A 14,741-nucleotide genomic window follows, 5' to 3' on the forward strand; every position below is an offset into this window, starting at 1 on the left:
ATAACATTTAAGAATTTCAGATCTTGGTATTTTATTCAAACAGCAAGAAAAACAAAATAAGATAAAATGACGCTCCAAGCAAAACACATATCATGTGGCGAATAAAAATACAGCTCCAAGTAAAGTTACCGATGAACAAAGACGAAAGAGGGGATGCCTTCCGGGGCATCCCCAAGCTTAGGCTCTTGGTTGTCCTTGAATATTACCTTGGGGTTCCTTGGTCATCCCAAAGCTTAGGCTCTTGCCACTCCTTATTCCATAGTCCGTCGAATCTTTACCCAAAACTTGAAAACTTCACAACACAAGACTTAACAGAAAACTCGTAAGCTCCTTTAGTATAAGAAAGCAAATCACCATCATAAGGTACTGTAATGAACTCATTCTAAATTCATATTGGTGTAATATCTACTGTATTCCAACTTCTCTATGGTTCATATCCTCCGATACTACTCATAGATTCATCAAAATAAGTAAACAACATATAGAAAACAGAATCTGTCAAAAACAGAACAGTCTGTAGTAATCTGGATCAGACGTATACTTCTGGAACCCCAAAAATTCTAAACTAAATTTATGGACCTGAGTAATTTATCTAGTAATCATCTTCAAAAATAATTAACTAAGTATCACTGTCCAATAAAAAATGGCAGCAAATCTCGTGAGCGCTAAAGTTTCTGTTTTTTTACACCATGATCGCAAAGACTTTCCCCAAGTCTTCCCAACGGTTCTACTTGGCACAAACACTAATTGAAAGCATAAAATCACATCTAAAAAGAGTCTAGATGAATTATTTGTTACTAAACAGGAGCAAAAAACAAGGAACAAAAATAAAATTGGGTTGCCTCCCAACAAGCGCTATCGTTTAACACCCCTAGCTAGGCATGATGATTTCAATGATGCTCACATAAAAGATAGGAATTGAAACATAAAGAGAGCATCATGAATAATATGACTAGCACATTTAAGTCTAACTCACTTCCTATGCATAGGGATTTTGTGAGCAAACAACTTGTGGGAACAAGAATCAACTTGCATAGGAAGGTAAAACAAGCATAACTTCAAAATTTTAAGCACATAGAGAGGAAACTTGATATTATTGCAATTCCTACAAGCATAAGTTCCTCCCTCATAATAATTTTCAGTAGCATCATGAATGAATTCAACAATATAACCATCACATAGAGCATTATTTTCATGATCTACAAGCATATAAAATTTACTACTCTCCACACAAGTAAAATTCTTCTCATTCGGAATAGTGGGAGTATCATAAGAGACTCGAATACTATAAATTGTTTCCACATTAAAAGTGTGATGTTCAGAAAAATGGTAATCATAATCATGACAAGTTTTATAAATATAATCACTACTTTTTATAGCATAAGTATCATCACAATAATCATCATAAGTAGGAGGCATGATATCATCATTATAAATTTGCATATCAAAACTTGGGAGACTAAAAATATCATCTTCATTAAACGTAGCATCCCCAAGCTTGGGACAAACATTAATTGCAGCAAATATATTCTCAAAAACATCATCTTCATCAAACATAGCATCCTCAAGCTTGGGCCTTTTCATATCATAAGCATAATCACTCTCATCATTAATAGTATGGATAGCACCAATAGTATAGCAATTATCATATTCTCCCAAGCAAGTGCCAAAAAGATTTTCAAGATCATAAGAAGTATCATTATCTTCCACAATTATATTTTCATGAGGCACAATAGTAATAGGAGCACCATTATTTGGGGGGGGGGGGTATCTTTTTACCTCTCTTCCTTTTTCTTTTCTTCTTCTTCACCACATCATGTGTGGGTTCAATCCTCTTTTTGGAGCTCCTTATTAATGAGATTGGTTGAATAGGAGGCTCCTCCTCATTACCTGATTCATCATAAGAAATAATAGGAGGGTATTGGGAAGTCTCTTCCCTTTCATTAGTATTCTCTTCATCTTCTATTTGTTTTCTTTTCTTTATGTAGTTGGCAATATAAGGGTTTTCAATGCAATTCACCGCACAATACATATGAATTTCCTCTAGATCAAAGCCAAGAAGTTTATAACGGGCAAATTCTGGAAGATGCTTAGTTATACGTTTCATTTCTTCGTAACCCATAAGCAAACTGAGTTCATTATAATGTGTAAGGGAAATCAAGTCATCACAATTTTTGGACATGATTAGATCATGAAACAATTTGCATCGGATAGCTAAATGACCCTGTTCATTGCAAAGTCCACAAGTACGGCCAAGAAAATTTAAATTTTTAGCACAATCATCTAGCCTTTCTTGCAACAATTTAGTTTCTAAGTACTTATGCCTCATGCAATATCTATCTTCCTTATTTGGTGTGTACTTACAAACCCAATGCACTCCACAAAAATTGACATGTTTATAGGAGACATTTTCATCATAACTAGTGCAATCATCATTAGTACCATGGATATTCAAGGAGTTCATACTAACAACATTGCAATCATGCTCATCATTCAAAGATTTAGTGCCAAACATTTTAATGCATTCTTCTTCTAACACTTTGGCACAATTTTCCTTTCCATCATACTCACGAAAGATATTAAAAAGATGAAGCATATGAGGCAAACTCAATTCCATTTTTTTGTAGTTTGCTCTTATAAACTAAACTAGTGCTAAAACAAGAAACAAAAATATTCGGTTGCAAGATCTAAAGATATACCTTCAAGCGCTAACCTCCCCGGCAATGGTGCCAGAAAAGAGCTTGATGTCTACTACACAACCTTATTCTTGTAGATGTTGTTGGGCCTCCAAGTGCAGAGGTTTGTAGGACAATAGCAAATTTCCCTCAAGTGGATGACCTAAAGTTTATCAATCCGTAGGAGGCGTAGGATGAAGATGGTCTCTCTCAAGCAACCCTAGAACCAAATAACAAAGAGCCTCTTGTGTCCCCAACACACCCAATACAATGGTAAATTGTATAGGTGCACTAGTTCGGCGAAGAGATGGTGATACAAGTGGTATATGGATAGTAGATATAGGTTTTTGTAATCTGAAAATATAAAAAAAGCAAGGTAACTAATGATAAAAGTGAGCGTAAACGGTATTGCAATGCGTTGAAACAAGGCCTAGGGTTCATACTTTCACTAGTGCAAGTTCTCTCAAAAATAATAACATAAATTGGATCACATAACTATCCCTCAACATGCAACAAAGAGTCACTCCAAAGTCACTAATAGCGAGAACAAACAAAGAGACTATGGTAGGGTACGAAACCACCTCAAAGTTATTCTTTCCAATCAATCCGTTGGGCTATTCCTATAAGTGTCACAAACAGCCCTAGAGTTCGTACTAGAATAACACCTTAAGACACAAATCAACCAAAACCCTAATGTCACCTAGATACTCCAATGTCACCTCAAGTATCCGTGGGTATGATTATACGATATGCATCACACAATCTCAGATTCATCTATTCAAACCAACACAAAGTACTTCAAAGAGTGCCCCGAAGATTCTACCGGAGAATCACGACGAAAACATGTGCCAAGCCCTATGCATAGGTTCATGGGCGGAACCCGCAAGTTGATCACCAAAACATACATCAAGTGAATCACGTGATATCCCATTGTCACCACAGAGACGCATGGCAAAACATACATCAAGTGTTCTCAAATCTTTAAAGACTCAATCCGATAAGATAACTTCAAAGGAAAAACTCAATCCATTACAAGAGAGTAGAGGGGGAGAAACATCATAAGATCCAACTATAATAGCAAAGCTCGCGATACATCAAGATCGTATCACCTCAAGAACACGAGAGAGAGAGAGAGATCAAACACATAGCTACTGGTACATACCCTCAGCCCCGAGGGAGAACTACTCCCTCCTCGTCATGGAGAGCACCGGGATGATGAAGATGGCCACCGGAGAGGGATTCCCCCTCCGGCAGGGTGCCGGAACGGGTCTAGATTGGTTTTTGGTGGCTACGGAGGCTTCTGGCGGCGGAACTCTCGATCCATTGTGCTCCCCGATTGTTTTAGGGTATATGGATATATATAGGCGGAAGAAATACATCAGGGCAGCCACGAGGGGCCCACGAGGGTGGAGGGCGCGCCCAGGGGGCGGGCGCCCCCCTGCCTCGTGGCTTCTTCGTTGATCCCCTGACGTGCACTCCAAGTCTCCTGTATTGCTTTCTTTCCAGAAATAACTTTTCCGAAGGTTTCATTCCGTTTGGACTCCGTTTGATATTCCTTTTCTTCGAAACCCTAAAACAAGGAAAAAACAGAAATTGGCACTAGGCTCTAGGTTAATAGGCTAGTCCCAAAAATCATATAAAATATCATATAAATGCACATAAAACATCCAAGGTTGATAATATAATAGCATGGAACAATCAAAAATTATAGATAAGTTGGAGACGTATCAGTATCCTGCGCGGCTCCAATGGCGCTCCGAGCGGCTGCCGACAATGAGCAGCAGTTCGCCATGCCTGTCGTGGTGGACACCCACAGAAGGTTCATGGACCTCCCGGTGGTGTACACCAACGACCCGATCTAGGTGGAGCACTCCATCCACATCATGGAGCTGTTGCTTGCCGAGGAGAAGTACAAGGTGGTCGGCTTTGATGTTGAGTACACCCGCGCTCATGCCGGGTCTCATCCCAAGGTCGCCGTTGCCCAAATGTGCGTGCGCCACCACATCCTCGTCTACCACTACTACCTGGCGACAAGGCCTTGCGAGCGTTTCGCTAGGTTTGTCAACAACCCCCACTACATGTTCGCTACGGTGGACATCACCAACGATGTAAAGGCGCTCGAGAATTCGGGCATCGCCTGCCAGAATCTTGTCGACATCCAGGGCCAATACAAAATATGGGGCAACAAGGAGTATGAGAAGGACTCACTGGTTCACCTCGCTGAGGCCGTCATCGACCCCTACTATAGAGATATGAAGGATTCGTGCAACAAGGACAAGCGTGCCTGGCACTCGGCCTGGATGGAGAAACTCGACAAAGCTGAAGGAAATATGCCCTAGAGGCAATAATAAAGTTGTTATTTATATTTCCTTATATCATGATAAATGTTTATTATTCATGCTAGAATTGTATTAACCAAAAACTTAGTACATGTGTGAATACATAGACAAAACAGAGTATGCCTCTACTTGACTAGCTCGTTAATCAAAGATGGTTAAGTTTCCTAACCATAAACATGTGTTGTCATTTGATGAACGCGACCACATCATTAGAGAATGATGTGATGGACAAGACCCATCCGTTAGCTTAGCATAATGATCATATAGTTTTATTGCTATTGCTTTCTTCATGACTTGTACGTATTCCTCTGACTATGAGATTATGCAACTCCCGAATACCGGAGGAACACCTTGTGTGCTATAAAACGTCACAACGTAACTGGGTGATTATAAAGATGATCTATAGGTGTCTTCGATGGTGTTTGTTGAGTTGACATAGATCGAGATTAGGATTTGTCGCTCTGTGTATCGGAGAGGTATCTCTGGGCCCTCTCGGTAATGCACATCACTATAAGCCTTGCAAGCAATGTGACTAATGAGTTAGTTACGGGATGATGCATTATGAAACGAGTAAAGATACTTTCCAGTAGGGATATTGAACTAGGTGTGATGATACCGACGATCGAATCTCGGGCAAGTAACATACCGATGACAAAGGGAATGACGTATGTTGTTATGCGGTTTGACCGATAAAGATCTTCGTAGAATATGTAGGAGCCAATATGAGCATCCAGGTTCCTCTGTTGGTTATTGACTGGAGATGTGTCTCGGTCATGTCTACATAGTTCTCTAACTCGTAGGGTCCGCACCCTTAACGTTCAATTACGATTTGTATATGAGTTATGTGATTTGATGACCGAAGTTTTTTCGGAGACTCGGATGAGATCACGGACATGATGAGGAGTCTCGAAATGGTCAAGAGGTAAAGGTCGATATATTGGAAGGCTATATTCGGACATTGGAATGGTTCCGAGTGATTCGGGTATTTTTCGGAGTACCGGAGAGTTATGGGAATTCACCGGGGGAAGTTAATGGGCCTTATTGGGCTTTAGTGGAGAGTGGGAAGAAGGGCCACAAGGTGGCGCGCGCCTCCCCCCTGCCCAAACCTAATTGGACAAGGGGTGGGGGCGCGGCCCCCCTTTCCTTCTCCCTCTCCCTCCTTTCCTTCTTTCCTACTCCGAAAAGGAAAGGGAATCCTACTAGGACTTGGGAGTCCTAGTAGGACTCCCTACACTTGGCGCGCCCCTAGGAGGGCCGGCCTCTCCCTCCCTCCTTTATATACGTGGGCAGGGGACACCCCAAAGGCACTCCAAGATTTGTCTTAGCCGTGTGCGGTGCCCCCCTCCATAGTTACACACCTCAGTCATATCGACGTAGTGCTTAGGCGAAGCCCTGCGCCGGTAAATTCATCATCACCGTCACCACACCGTCGTGCTGACAGAACTCTCCCTCGTCCTCAACTGGATCAAGAGCTCGAGGGACGTCATCGAGCTTAACGTGTGGTGAACACAGAGGTGCCGTACATTCGGCACTTGGATCGGTTGGATCGTGAAGACGTTCGACTACATCAACCGCGTTACTAAACGCTTCCACTTTCGGTCTACGAGGGTACGTGGACACACTCTCCCCTCTCGTTGCTATACATCTCCTAGATAGATCTTGCGTGATCGTAGGATTTTTTTTGAAATACTGCGTTCCCCAACAAAAGCTCACGTCGTGTACGCAGCCAAGGAGGCGTACACAAGCTACGACATGTACAGGCAGGTCGTTGACATGAGGAAGTGCCTCCTTCCCCAAAATGGCCAGGGATCCAGCCGGAAGCAGAGCAATGGCAAACTTCATGGCAACAATAAGTAGATGATTAGATCTCCGTTTCTCCTAGTTTAGTATGCACGTAATTGCTTACTTTGGTGCGTGTAAATGTTATGTTTGTAGTCACTTGTGTAATTATATGCTTAATTTGGTTATGCAATGCTATCTTTTTAAATATATATGTTGATGCTCTGTAGACAGAGCGTAGATGTTGTGCGGACAAAGAAAATCACATCGCACACGGACTAAACAATGGAACCCGTCAGTGATTTTTTCATCAATCACTTACAATTGTATACCAGCAATCGTTTGCTCACAACGCACACGGCTTGTTAGCAGCAATCGTCGGTGTTGTTATCGATCTTTGCACATGTTTCCGATTACAGACCTGTTTACCGCGCAGACACATCTTGTTAAGTTGAACCGTTTCTGCTCTCTTGTCTCAACGCAAATAGTTCACCCGAGTGAACCGCATGCTGTATATTGCACACACCTTGATTTGGCTGACCATTTCTTTTGTGTTGCCTAATCACAAATAGTTCATCCGAGTGAACCTTATGATGTTATCGTACACACCTTCATCTAGCTGCCCGTTTCTTTTGTTCCTCCTCATCACAAACATTTAATTGAACTGAACCGTATGCCCTGCATCGCACATGCAACTAAAATCTGAACCGTATTTGATGCATCCTCCATCGCAAATGTTTTGCATCTTTTTGATGATTTTGTTACACCACCGTTTGCGATTATTGCATCGCACACAGTTTCGTCGAAGGGTCTCTGATCGTAGTGTCGCGTTAGCAGCATCCTGCAGTAGTGGATGTACATGCATGACAAAAAACGTGACCTACTGTGACAAACACGTATCATCACGGAAGTGTATTTTTTTTATAGTGTTAGGATTTGTCACTCCGAGTATCAGAGAGGTATCTCTGGGCCCTCTCGGCAATGCACATCATAAGAAGCCATGCAAGCAAAGTGACTAATGAGTTAGTTGCGGGATGATGTATTATGGAACGAGTAAAGAGACTTACCGGTAACGAGATTGAACTAGGTATGAAGATACCGATGATCGAATCTCAGGCAAGTAACATACCGATGACAAAGGGAATAACGTATGTTGTCATTACGGTTCGACCGATAAAGATCTTCATAGAATATGTAGGAGCCAATATGAGCGTCCAGGTTCCGCTATTGGTTATTGACCGAAGAGGTGTCTCGGTCATGTCTACGTAGTTCTCGAACCCGTAGGGTCCACACACTTGACGTTCGATGACGATTTTGTATTATATGAGTTATGTGATTTGGTGACCGAATGTTGTTTGGAGTCCCGAGTGAGATCATGGACATGACGATGAGTCTCGAAATGGTCGAGAGGTAAATATTGATATATAGGGCGATAGTATTTGGACACCGAAAGTGTTCCGGAGAGTATCGGGTACATATCGGGTCACCGGAAGGGGTTCCGGGCACCCTCGACAAAGATATGGGCCTAATGGGCCAAGAGGGTAAACACAACAGCCAGCAAGGGCTGTTGCGCCCCCCATATGGGCCGAACTAGAAGGGGAAGGAAAGAGGGGAAGAGAGAAGGAAGGGGAGGGATTGGGCCTCCCCCTTCCTTCCCTGCTCCCTCCTCCTTCCTTCCCCCTCCGGAAAATATGGTAAGGGGGGTGGCCGAATTGGACAAGGCCCCCAAGTAGGATTCCTCCTACTTGGGGCGCCCCCTTGGCTGCTCCCTCTCCCTCCCACCTATATATATGAGGGGGCGCCTAGAACATAGAGACACACCAACAATTGTTAGCCGTGTGCGGCGCCCCCCTCCACAGTTTACGCCTCCGGTCATATCTTAGTAGTGCTTAGGCGAAGCCCTGCGCAGATCACTTCACCGTCACCATCACCACGCCGTCGTGCTGACGGAACTCTCCCTCGACACTTTGCTAGATCAAGAGTTTGAGGGACGTCATCGAGCTGAACATGTGCAGAACTCGGAGGTGTCGTACGTTCGGTGCTTGATCGGTTGGAACGAGAAGAAGTTCGACTACATCAACCGCGTTGTCAAACGCTTCCGCTTTCGGTCTACGAGGGTACGTAGACACACTCTCCCCCTCTCGTTGCTATGCATCTCCTAGATAGATCTTGCGTGAGCGTAGGAATTTTTTTTAAATTGCATGCTACGTTTCCCAACAACAAACGCTCTAATGGAGTAGAATTGCCAATGACTTTGCTAGGAAGCCTATTGATGAGATAAGTGGCAGTAATAAAGGCTTCATCCCAATATTTGAGAGGCATGGAAGCATGAGCTAAGAGAGAGAGGCCAACTTCAACAATGTGGCGATGTTTGCGCTCGGCAGATCCATTCTGTTGATGAGCATGAGGACATGACACATGATGAGCAATCCCAATGCTACGGAAGAAAGAGTTGAGTTTCTCATACTCCCCTCCCAGTCGCTTTGGATTGACAGAATCTTTTTATCAAATTGTCTCTCAACAAGTTTCTAAAACTCTTGGAAGATAGAAAAAACTACAGATTTATATTTAAGTAAATAAATCCAAGTAAACTTGTTGTAATCACCAATGAAACTGATATAATATTTTTTTCTTCCATAAGAATCCCGGGCATGGCCCCATACATCACTGAAAATAAGCTCTAATGGAGCATGAGAGACACTATGGGACTTAGGATAAGGAAGCTGATGACTCTTGGCACATTGACAAGCTTCACAGACAGACTCACTAATGGAACTATGTGACAAAGGAAGATTGTCTTTATTAACTACTTTTTTCACTATGACTGATGATGGATGTCCTAATCGTTGATGCCGCCTTTCCAAGGAGGGTTTGATGACGGAGTATACTTGACGACGCCGGCAACTAAGTGCTCCGGATGTGATGGGGTAGAGGCCCCCAATGCATCTACCGTGATGGAGGAGTTCCCTCATTGCCCGGTCCTTGATAAAAAATAACGAGGGTGAGTTTCAAAGAAGACATTATTATCGGTGGCTAAACGAGACATGGATGCAAGGTTTTTGTCAGCTTGTGGAACATGAAGGACATCTCCAAGGACTAGATCACGTTTAAGATTAGGGGAATTAATCGAGGCTTGACCAATGTGACAAATATCCATACCTCCTCCGCTTGCGGTGTGGATCTGGTCGGTGTCGTGATACCTCTCGTGAAGGGCAAGTTGCTCTAGTTCGTTGGTGACATGATCGCTAGCGCCAGAATCAACGTACCAGATGCCATCTCCTCCCTGTTCTCGCATGGCAGGAGCAACATGGCGAGCATCAGGAACATAGTTCTCGTCGTAGCGGTGGCAGCAGTCCATGGCCTCATGGCCAGACTTCTGGCAGAGCTGGCAGCGCGAGCGAGTGCGAGAGGCAGAGGGACGACGGCTATTGTTGGAGTTGAAGCCGCCGCCGCTGCTGTTGGGGCTATAGCCGCCCCCATTGTTGTAGCCATAGCTCCCACCAGAGCGGGTACCATCGCCCTGAGGGGCGCCGCATCCACGTCCGCAGCCATGGTTTTGCCCTTGGTGACCGCGCCCATGGCCGCGGCCACGAGAAGCGGATTTGGTAGACGACTGTCGCAGATCGCCGCCATGGAGGAGGGTGAGGCGGGCATCGAAGCTTAGCAGTTGGCTGTACAACTCCTGGACGGTGATGGGCTCCATCCGAGCAGCAAGCGCAGAGACCACCAGATTGTACTCCATCTCCAAGCTGGCGAGGATCTTGGAGACGATTTCTGGATCGGAGAGAGCCGCGGCAGTGCACGCAACTTCGTCGGTGAGACTCTTGATCCTGCCAAGATAGTCAGCCATGGTCATGTTACCTTTTTTAGGTTGGTGAGCTCGATGAGGGTGTTGATGCCTTGGGCTTGGCTCTGGGCAGCGAACATGGCATGGATGGTACTCCAAACTTCGGTCGATGTCTGTAGTGTCGCGGCCTGTGCAAGGATATCGCGGGAGAGAGATCCCATCAAATACCCTTGAAGTCGTTGCTGTTGTGCGTACCAGAGGGATCGGGCATAGTTGAAGATCCGTTCTTCCTTGCCGTCCTTGGTGATGGTGAGCATGGCCGGCGGTGCTGGACTCTTCCCGTCAAGGTGGTGTTCCATCTGAGCACCTTTGATCTGAGGCAGCACAATGGCCTTCCATAAGAGGAAGTTTCCCCTCGTGAGCTTCTCCTATGGTGGCGATCCGAGAGACCCAGCAGTGGTGCTGGAAGAGGATGATGCGAAGGTGGAAGACGAGGTGGTGGTGAGCGTGCCGGTGGTGCTGGACAGCGATGCGACGGTGGTGGTGGACATGATCTCGGTCGAGGGAGGAAGCTTGATACGATCTTTGGGAGGTAGCTAGATGTGATTTTTGATCTATGAGGAAGAGGCTTTGACTACCATGTAAAATAGGTTGGAAGAGTTTAACCCTTTGTCTCGGGCCGCATTGATATATATTGGGCAATAGCCTTGGCGCACAAGTTGTGGAAGAGATCAATCAAGAGAGATCGTTACAGAGAGACACGAGAGGAGAAGCAGTTACAGAGAGATACGGGAGAGAAGAAAAGATAGAGAAGAACTACAAGTTAAACGAGGTTCCTATCTCTATACAGTTTATTCTAACATGTATGAGGCGGCTTTGAGATGTCCGGCTGTAGAGGCTCTTAGGTTCGAATGTCAGGCCGCAACCTTTTTGGAAGTACTGCATTTTACAACTCTGTACTGAACTTTTGGATGAAACTGCAATACAGATCTATACTGAAATTATCACTATTTTTTACTACATTTTACATTTCTATACTGAATTTTTGGATGAAAATTCAGTACAGCTCTGTACTGAATTTTTGGATGAAACTGCAATACCAAAAATTTCATCAAAAGTACATTATAGTTTTATACTGAGTTTAACCATGAAATTATCACAAAGAAAGCAGCTCAATTCTGAATTTTAGAACAGAAATTCAGTACAGATTTGTAGTGAATTTAACCATGAACTTTGTGCAAAGAGTGACCATCATCATGAACCAGACATATGCATACTGTGATACTGAATATCAACCAATGCACCTACTGATTATTACCAGGCAGAGAAATAGCTCCAACCAGAAAATATATAATTTGCAACAAGGAATCCATTCATAATTAACAGGGAGAGATATAGCTCCAAAATACATGTTCATTTGTCTTCCAAACCTAAACAGAACAAGATCTTTTTCTTTTTTACTCCAGCAAAAGGAGTAGTTCATTCATGAACTATATGCCAAAGAAAAGTTCATTCATGAACTTCCTCACTTGGTCATCTAAACTACAGAGAGAGGAAATCATGCAGGTCATATGGCCAGCGTTCATCGAACAGACCACCTTGAGGTGCATTTTGGCTCACAAGTACCTCCTCTTCAGCCTGCATGAAAAGTGGCGGTTGCTCGCTGCTGGATCCATCAGCTCCAAAAAGCAAGTTGTAGAAGCCTGCAGCAGCAGACCTTGCTCCTCTGGGAGGATTGGTACCAGTTGTGTCTCCCCTTTGAGCAGTGCCTCCTCTTGCTCCTCTTCCTCTTCTGGGAACATTGCCTCCCCCTCTTGTTGCACCAGCTTGCTCACTAGACTGTGTTGCTTGTTGTCCTGCAGTAGCCGCACTCCTTCTCACCCTGTCCCTTGACATGGCTATTGTCACCCTACATGGATTCTATCTCTAGCATTGGCAATGAAGCTACACTCAGGCAGGGGGACCAAAGTCCGTGGTGTGTGTGTGAGTGTGGCTGTGCCGCTAACTTGAATACTACTCCCTCCGTTCCTAATATTTGTCTTTCTAGACATTTCAACAAGTGACTACATACAAAGCAAAATGAGTGAATCTACACTCAAAAATATGTCTACATACATTCGTATGTTATAACCATTTGAAATGTCTAGAAAGATAAATATTTAGGAACGGAGGGAGTAGTACTATTTCAAGTTTGCAGCTGGCAAGGGTTGTGTATCTATATAGGGTTTCGGAACATTGGCAGTGACGCGCCGTGCGGGTTGGATGCTATTAATGCATTGATTTTTCTGCTCTATACCATTCCAGTTTTTTTGACCTCAAAAACCTCTTTATTCAATAGACAATAATGTTACATCATTCACCATGAGAGGTACAATAGAGGGGGGAGGATCATCCATCCAGACCCTACTGGTCTGGAATTTAGCTAACTGGGCCAGTTCATGAGCTACATAATTTGTTTCCCTATTCGCATGCTAATACTTAACCCTAACAAAGTCTGACTTCATAGAAAAACAATCATGATAAATCGCTGCAGCAATACCTCTAGGGGGCCTCTCGTTCTTCATAATTTTTATTAATTCACTATTATCAGAACTCACAACGACTCTATTACAACCCATGGATTCAGCTAAGAACATGCCGTGTTTGAGCGCCAAAGCTTCAGCCGACAAAACATCTTGAACCATATCCAAACGTGCATTACACGCGGCAATGAACTTCCCTTTTTTATCACGAATGACTGCACCCGTAGTTTCCCTCAGAATGTCTGGGTCAAAGGAAGCATCAACATTTATCTTGACGCAATCACCTGTTGGAGGAGCCCATCTCTTCTTTCTCACCCTTGCATTAGGAACGATAGCAGACCTGAAGTTTGAAGATAACACCTTGATTGCTATCGCAGATCTTTCTGGGGACTGCACCTGAATATTACGGCTAATTTGCCTTCTTTCCCACCATAAATACCAACATGCCACTACAACAAGCTCTGCCAATGGGGCTTGTCCCAAAATCATAGACTGATCAGGGCTTGAGTACAACAATTCCTCTAGAATAGACTGTCCAGGGCGATGAGCAAGACAAAATTTCTCAATTAAGTCATCAATATCCAGTGCTTGCCATATGTGCTTTGCTCGGCTATACCATTCCAGTTATAAGTACTAGTAGTAGTACTAGTATATGTGAAGTTTAGTCTGATGTTGTTTTTGTTTGTGTATTAGCGATGTGAATATTCGTTCAGTTGGCGCCGGCTAAACGTTACGCTGTTCAAGTGGCCATTGTTTAGCCGTACTACGTAGCTCGCGCGTTCTCATTGATGGGTGGGAGAGCCTGTCCTCCTAAACTAATCGAGCGTCGTGATGCAGCTTACTGCAGCGACGTTGTCATCATGAAATGGAAATCTCTGTCCGAGCTTACTACAGCGCTCTTGTCATGATGAAAAGGCAGGCAGCTTTCAGGGAGTAGTGTGCGACCAGCTTTCAGGGAATGCACAGCTGAGACTGATAATCACACCATAAAGACGACGAAATTCTTCAACAACAACGCCTTCAGAAAGGGAGCGATGCTCAAGCATCGCCGTCAACAGCTCCACTTGGAGCCTACCCATATCTACGTGCTAGCTTGGATTGGAGCGTGGCTTGTACTGTTCTTTTTCGCTCTTTCCATGCCCATGTGTATGAACTGCGCAGCACGCGGGCAGCATGTGAAAGCAGCGGATATGGAAACTCAGGCACGGCTATATTGATAGCGAGCGATCCCCTATTAATCGATGCGTATAAATGTATCTCTTGTGGCTGCACGCCAAGATTCCTCCACGTCCCACGACTTTGACCAGCTGACACGATCGGGATTTTCCCAACGGATTAGCCTGCCCTGACGGGATGGATCTCCGCGAAGATACCTGCTCTCCAGATAATTCAACGGTGAGTGAGTTCATGCCGTTTTCAATGGTCAGAGCAGCTAGCATAATGAGCAGGAGCAGAATGCGCAGGCCATGCTTGACTGGAAAGATCAAATGATCGCCTCCTCGAGTATTTTTCGGCTCTCTTTCCATGTGAACTGCGGACCAACGAGTGTATGCGGCCAGCGTGCGAAAGCACGTAAGCTACGCAGCTCATTGATAGCGAGTGGTCGCTTGATGGTTGATGCGTATTAACTAGTGCTACT

This window comes from Triticum urartu, chromosome 2A (assembly GCF_056163025.1).
Source record: "Triticum urartu cultivar PI428250 chromosome 2A, HENAU_Tu73, whole genome shotgun sequence".
NCBI lineage: Eukaryota > Viridiplantae > Streptophyta > Magnoliopsida > Poales > Poaceae > Triticum > Triticum urartu.